The sequence below is a fragment of the Microtus ochrogaster genome, assembly GCF_000317375.1.
Source record: "Microtus ochrogaster isolate Prairie Vole_2 chromosome 14 unlocalized genomic scaffold, MicOch1.0 chr14_random_1, whole genome shotgun sequence".
NCBI lineage: Eukaryota > Metazoa > Chordata > Mammalia > Rodentia > Cricetidae > Microtus > Microtus ochrogaster.
In genome coordinates this window covers 17,232,822-17,240,491 of record NW_004949096.1, presented here as the reverse complement: position 1 = coordinate 17,240,491, position 7,670 = coordinate 17,232,822, and positions in this window count along the sequence as shown.

Genomic DNA, 7,670 nt, shown 5'->3' with positions numbered 1-7,670 from the left:
GTGGTGTGGGATTCTCCTCTGTATGCTATGAATATCATTGGTTAATAAAGGAACTGCTTTGGGCTTATAGTAGAGATCTATGGGAACAGAGCTAGGTAGGAAAAACTAAACTGAACGCTGGGAGAAACGAGGCAGAGTCAGGGAGAAGCCATGGAGCCACTGCCAGAGATAGACATGCTGAAAGTTTGCTGATAGGCCATGACCTTGTGGGAATACACAGATTAAGAGAAATGGGTTAAATTAATATGTAAGAGTTAGCCAATAAGGAGCTAGAGCTAATGGGCCAAGCAGTGATTTAATAAATACAGTTTCTGTGTGATTATTTCGGTACTAAGTGGCAGGGAACTAACTAGTGGCTTCCTTACTATACTCTGCCAACGCACATGGCCCAGTGGCCACATCCATGGAAAAGGGACTCGTCACAGGGCTGGCTTGTACTTCCTTCCATATGCTCATCCTCCCTTTCCCATGATGCTGTGCTTAAGGTGGGTGTGAGTCCTCATTTCCCTTTAGTGTGGTTTGTCAACTGCCCTTACAAGAAAGGTAGAGCCCTGTGAGACACCCCCAAGCCTTCATGTGTATGTGCCCCACAGACCCCCACCTTGGGGAGCTGGAGCCCTCATCTTCTATTTTTGGTCCTCTCACTGAGGATAGAGGGTGTCTATGTCATGCCTTGCTGTGTAGAGCTCTGGATAGCACACCTGAGAGAAGCGGCAGCTGCTAGGGCAGCCTAATGACTGTCCACAGACAGTGGGCAGAGTACAGCACCAGGGCTCACTCTTGTTCTGGCCTCCTGCTGGAATGGGGCTGACTTCCCCAGGCAGCCAGCCCTCTATGTTCTGAATTCTGTTCTCAGACTACAGGTGCCAGGGGTTACATTTCCAGACTGATCCTGCATAACCCCCCACCCAGCAATTGTCTTGGTTGAGAGGAAGGAGAAGAGACTATGATGGGAGTTGGGGCGGTAGTTGTTGGCCATACTAAGGGCACAGGGATGATGTTGGGAGTTTTCATGTGATGTCCTGGGACTCCCTCTCAGAATGCACCTCACAACAGGTGATTGCCTTGATGGTCTCTGGAAGCCAATGCTAACTCAACATAGTAAGCACATTTCTAAATGGTCCCTTCCATCAGATAAACGCGAGAGCAGTGAAAAGGCAGGAGTGAGCATCTCATGGGCAATTGAGGTTAACAGAGGGTCACTGTGCCAGTGGGAGCAGAAGCTTGGCACCCAGACCAAGGATGGGCCTAGTACTGTTGCCTGTTCTATGAGTTAAGGAGATAAAATCACCCATCCCCGGCTACCCAACTGGCATCCTGCTTTGTATTTGGACTGGATGTGATGGTTGGAGCCTAGCAACTCCACTGGAGGACATACCACAGGAGACAGCCAGTGGTCTGCACATACTGAGCTGGAAGTGGGGACCTTCTGTGAATGTCCTAGGGGAGCTATGCTCCCTCCCCCACATAGGATGTGTCATCCTCACAGGGTCAGCCAAGGGTGAAGGGTAAGCTGTGAGGACGGGTGGGAACAGAGAAGGTGACGTCACCATAGCTCTTAGTAATGCTTTGGCAGAGCCTGGGTTCCCACCTTGGGAGGGGGAGGGAGGGGGAGGGGCAGTTAGTAAGCTGCAGATGGAAGGCTGCCAAGTCCAAGTCCTCAGACACAGCTGGGCTTTCAGCCAGGACTACCTCAGACCCTAGGGGCCTCCTGAGTGGAGGAGGGCAGGGGGCTCCAGAGAGGACAGTTCCCCTTGGTGTCCTGGGAGGGGATGCTGGAGAAAGGTGACCAGATCAGACTACATGCAGAGTGATCTCAGACTGCCTGGCTGACAAGACTGGTGGCCAGCCATCTCTCAATTAATACCCGACCTACCGTCTGTTGGTTCATTCCCTCAAGGCCTCAATGACTGTTTAACTGATTTACATGATTGACACTTGGAGATGCCAGGAAGGATGGGCTGAAATCTTGTTCTGTCTGAGATCTTGGGCTACACCTGACCCTCAAGCCATCTCCTCAGAAAATCCAGGGTCAGGTGGAAGGCAGGAAGATCATATATCTGGCCCTGGTCCAGGTGCCAAAGCCATGCCCTAAGGAGTGCACATTCTAGCTGGAAAGACAGACTCACACACCATCACGGAGTTGGTTTGTGTTAGGGAAACTGGGCCCGTGAGCAACCGGGGAAAGCAAACTGCCTCCCAGTGTCATGACTCCATCCCAGGAGTTTTCGCCCACACTCAGCAGTCCCCAACGTTTTTTGAGCACTGCAGGGTAACAGAATGTGGCAGTTCTCCATTGTGAGTGACAGGAAGTCCCAGGGAATGGGCCTGACACCAGATTTTGCTGCCCCGGGCTCTTTGGGCATCCACCTGGAAATGAAATGACCTTTCTGTCCTTTACGTGTCTTGGCCTTAGGTCACCATTTGCGGTTTTGGATGCTTCTGCAATAGCAGGGAAGGTGGAAGCCAGAAGGAAGGTGTCTTCATTAGGGTTTCTATTACTGTGAAGAGACATCTTGACTATGGACACTCTTATAACATAAAACATTTAATTGGGGGCTGGCTTACAGTTTCAGAGGTTCAGTCCATTATCCTGGTGGTGGGAAGCATGCAGGAGGCAGGCAGACATGGTGCCGAAGAAGGAGCTGAGAGTTCTACAACTGAATCCACAGGCAGCAGGAAGAGAGAGTGAGCCACTGGGCCTGGCTTCTTCCAACAATGTCACACCTACCAATTGTGTCACTCCCCATGGGCCTAAGGGGGCTGTCTTTATTCATGACTCCTTGCTGCCCTCCTGGGAGGTGTAGGGGAAGGTGAACTTGGGTCTGCAGATCCTGGAAATACTGAGCCCTTCTGAGGGCCATGTGAGACTCCGGAGGCTTCTCCCCAACTCTTGGACTTTCCACTGCCACCTTGCACACACTCTGTTATAGCACCACCAATATACTCCCGGGGGTACGGGAGGAGGGAGGGGGGACTGAAGGAGGAAGAGGAGAGGAGGAAGAAGAAGAAAAGGAAGAGAGAAATCTGTGATTGGGGAAACACCCAGGCAGACCATCTTTGGGCCACAGGGAAAAAACACCTGTCTTGTACTCCAACAAGTCCCTGGGGTCCCGGTTCATTCTTCCCTTCAGAGCCACTTCCTGTTCCTGACAGGCGCTAGATCTGTTTATTCTACCATGTCCCCAACCTGCTGGCAACACATGCCATCATCTCCTACGCTCCATGGGGAACACCGATCAAACCCAACAGAGGACCGGGCACTCATATGACTCCCTCTTCATGAGTCTAGACACTAGCCACTTCCTGGAGCACCCCAGTTTTGTCCACACAGACATCTTTCTGACCATCCTCCCTGTCCTCCTCATATGCTCCCACAGCTCACTACCCAACCTCTCCAGCCAGACTTCGCTGGGGCTCCCGTTCCATGATTGTCTCTCATCTGCCAGCAGCTATGCTACTCCTTCAGGGTCACCAAGGAGTCCTAACGATGTTCTCTCACCCACGACCTCGCTTTCCTTGGTGGAGTCCTTCATTTAGGGTCACCATCCATCTCCTTTGTGCAACTGCTCAGGTTTGGTGGTGAGACATCCGTATGTCCCAGGCAGAGGCACAGCTTGCCGCCCTACTCCATCCATCTCTTCCGCAGCAACTGGGATGTGTGTCCAAGTCAGCACGTTCTGGACTTGGAAACGAGCTCCCGGCCCTGACTCAAGCCCCTCCAGCCATCACGGTGACCCTACAAAGATACTAACTCTGTTCTCACCATGCCCACCCCACCTCACTGCTCTCTTCCTTTAGCCTCTAGCTTCTATTCCTCCTGCTTTGGGCTCACTTCTAGGACTGGTTCCCAGAATTCTCTTCACCTCCAGGGTCTCCTGATATTGTTCCTTACTTTGGGACCCTTGTCATCCAGAACAGCTGCGGTTTCCTTCCTGACTGTTCACTGGTTAGGAGTGAATGTGGTCCAGCCCAGAGCCCTGAGGCTCTCAGTGAGTCCTCCAGATCTGGAGCGGGGGCTGGCTGTGTGCAGACACACTGGAGTGGGGGGCTGTGCAGACACACTGGAGCGGGGGCTGGCTGTGTGCAGACACACTGGAGCGGGGGCTGTGCAGACACACTGGAGCGGGGGCTGGCTGTGTGCAGACACACTGGAGTGGGGGGCTGTGCAGACACACTGGAGTGGGGGCTGTGCAGACACACTGGAGTGGGGGGCTGTGCAGATACACTGGAGTGGGGGCTGTGCAGATACACTGGAGTGGGGGGCTGTGCCAAGTACTCTTCACACAAAAGAAGAATTGGCATTCCTGCACAGATTCGAGAGCCATGTGACACACATGTAAGCCCAGGCTCATGAGCACATGCACATACACACACACACACACACACACACACACACACACACATGAGAATATAGTGTGAATGAAGACTCTACTTTGGAGAAGTTTTCCTAGATGCTGCCCTTCCTGAGTGCCAGGTTTACAAGGGTATCTAACTCTCCAACACTCCCCCCACTTTCACACTTCCACACAGGTGGGCCATCTTCCTTTTTAGGGTCTCAGAGGACCTTCATTGAATTCTATCCCCAAGGCCTGGTCTGTAACTCCATTATGTGACTTAGTCAGGCACTGTCTTGCTAGCGTTCACAGGCTGGTAACAGGTGGCCATGGCTCTGCTTTTGTTTTTGTTTTGTTTGTTTATTTTGTTTTTGAGACAGGGTTTCTCTGTAGCTTTGGAGCCTGTCCTGGAACTAGCTCTTGTAGACCAGGCTGGCCTCAAACTCACAAAGATCTGCATGGCTCTGTTCTAAGCTGGGGTATTTTGGAAACTCACAAAGATCTGCATGGCTCTGTTCTAAGCTGGGGTCGAACTCACAGAGATCTGCATGACTCTGTTCTAACCTGGGGTATTTTGGAAACTCACAAAGATCTGCATGGCTCTGTTCTAAGCTGGGGTCGAACTCACAGAGATCTGCATGACTCTGTTCTAAGCTGGGGTATTTTGGAAACTCACAGAGATCTGCATGGCTCTGTTCTAAGCTGGGGTCAAACTCACAGAGATCCGCATGGCTCTGTTCTAAGCTGGGGATTTTGGAAAGTGTTGCCCATGCTCTCCACAAACAGAACAGACTCAGAGCTCAGTTCAGGGGTGTCCCTTCCTCTGGGGACACCCCAGTACATAGGGCCCTGAACCTCCCTCCCCTCTACCTCTTCATTCCCTGGCAGACTGGCACCTCCCCTCAAGGTTCACCCCATGACACCTGCTTCGGAAGTCCTCTATATTTCCTAGCCCACCATTCAGGCAGGAGGGTGTGCTGGCACCAAGTCTCAGCAGTAGACAGAACCCAGGGCCTTCTGTGTGCCGGCCACTTGTCCTACCACTGAGCTGCACTTTAGCCTTTTAAACATGTAAAGAGTACAAATACTTTTCTTTTTGTTGTTTTTTTTTTACATCCCAACCAAGGTTTCTTCTTCCTCCCCTCTTCCCCACACTTCCTTATCCCCACTGTGTCCATTCTTCAGAGTCTTACCAAGTTTTTCAGGTGAATCTTGAATTGATAATCCCCCTGCCTTAGCCTCTGAGTAGAGTAGCTAAGATTACAGGTCAGAGCCACCACATCCCATGTCTTAAATCATTTGTGTGTCTATACTGACAGAAGCTTGTGAAAGTCTGAATTCCATGACTCCCTCAGCCAAGGACCTGGCTTGAAGGATGGCTAGGCCAGGAAACACAGGACTGCTTCAAAGGAATGCCCTGCTCCCTCGGCTCTTTCTGAAGCACCCCGTTTCACTCTGGAAATGAGAATGGTGCATTTCTTCTTTCCGTCCGTCCGTCCCTCCCTCCCTCCCTCCCTCATTCCCTCCCTTCTTCTCTCAATGTGTATTAAATGTTTCAGTACATGGCAGTCCCTGTGCTGCAAGCTAGAAGCAGGGCATGACACAAACCAGAAAGCCCTTTTAGCCTCCAGGGAATCTAGATTCCAGCAGGGGTACAACTTCCAGGGAAAGACTGTAGGCAGGCATGGCTGGCTGGCTCTGCCCTGAGCAGCCTGTCTGGGTCTTTCTCAGTCAGCAAGTAGCCCTGCAGGGCAGGGCCAGGATTAGGCCCAGTTGTGAGAGGAGAATCCAACAAGAAGAGCAGGCCTTGGATTTGAACCCGCGGTCCACTTGGCAGACAGACTGGAGGCCAGGCCAGGCTGCTTGTTTATGGGTAGACAGGGAGCTCCTGAAGGCTGATTCTTAGGGAGAAAACCAGGGGAGATTATTGTGGAGTGAGGGCCTGATGCCTTAACCCAGGACAGCGGTAAGAAAGGCAGAAGTAAATAAGGAGATCTGACAAGCAGGTACTGGCTGGCTGGGTGGTGTCTGTCTGTCCATTTGCAAAGGTGGCCTATTGGGGAAGGGAGGCTGGCAGGCATAGGCTTAGATCCTGAAGTGGCTGAGTCCAAAGTCTGCAGCTACTTACTGAGCAGCCAGGGGGCATACAATAGTGTGTGCAGGATCCTAGGCACATGGTGCTGGCTCAGGTTCAGGAGTTTAAAGATGAGATAGCCAGCTCACATCTCTAACCTCAGCACTTGGAAGGCAGAAGGAAGGTTGCTACAAATATGGGACCAGCTTAGATGAATAACAAAGTACCGCGCCCACCTGGGCCACTGTCTCAGAAATGAAATGAAAGGGGAACTGAAGGTCTGGAGGACAGTGGCTTAGCCAAGGACTCCCCACGACTTCAGGGCCCAGTGTCCCAGGGAAACCCAACAGCATGTGACTGGGACTTCTCTCGAGCTTCCAGCCTCCTCTCTGGACCTCTTCTGCTCTGGTATAAAGCCCCAGGGTCACAGGGCTAGGCTCTTATTGGCAAGGCACCTTGGGCAGTGGCTCTGATTGGCCAGCATTTGGGTTAGGGACTCTGGATCCTACAGGTTAGGGGCTAAGTACCCACCCCACACACATACTCTCCCTCCCTCCCTCCAGGGATGTGGCCACCTGGAAGAGAAGGTAGCCTGGGCACTCCCTCCACCTCCCGGTAAACCGGGATTGCTTTTACATTTCCCAGACACCCAGACCCGAATAATCACACAGAAACTATATTAATTACAAGACTGTTTGGTCAATGGCCCAGGTATATTTCTTGCTAGCTCTTATATCTTAAATTAACCCATTTCTATTAATCTATGTATTACCATGAGGCTGTGGCCTACCTGTAAGGTTCTGGCATCTTTCTCCTTCGGCAGTTACGTGGCATCTGCCTGACTTCACCTTCTTTCTCCCTGAACTCGCTTGAGTTTTCCCACTTACCTCTATTGTGCCCTGCCATAGGTCAAAGCAGGTTCTTTATTTACCAATGGTAATAAAAACATACCCATAGCATACAGAGGGGACTCCCACATCATCTCTCTGCACTGGTAAACAGTTCAGGCCAGAGGGAAGGGTGTGGTGCCTGGAGCTTGGTGGTGGAAGGTGGCAGTGCACACAGATAAGCAGAAAGGCTGGACGGGGAGCATCAGTCAGTGAACAAGCTGCAGCAGTGGCTACTTCTCACTCCTTCAGCAAGTGCACCTATTCCTAAGCCATGGAGCTCTCTGGGTCTCTGCAAGCCAGCCTGCACTTGAGATCAGGAGATACCATCCAGCAGTGTCTTTCTCCTCAGCTTCCCAGGTCCCTGCCCAC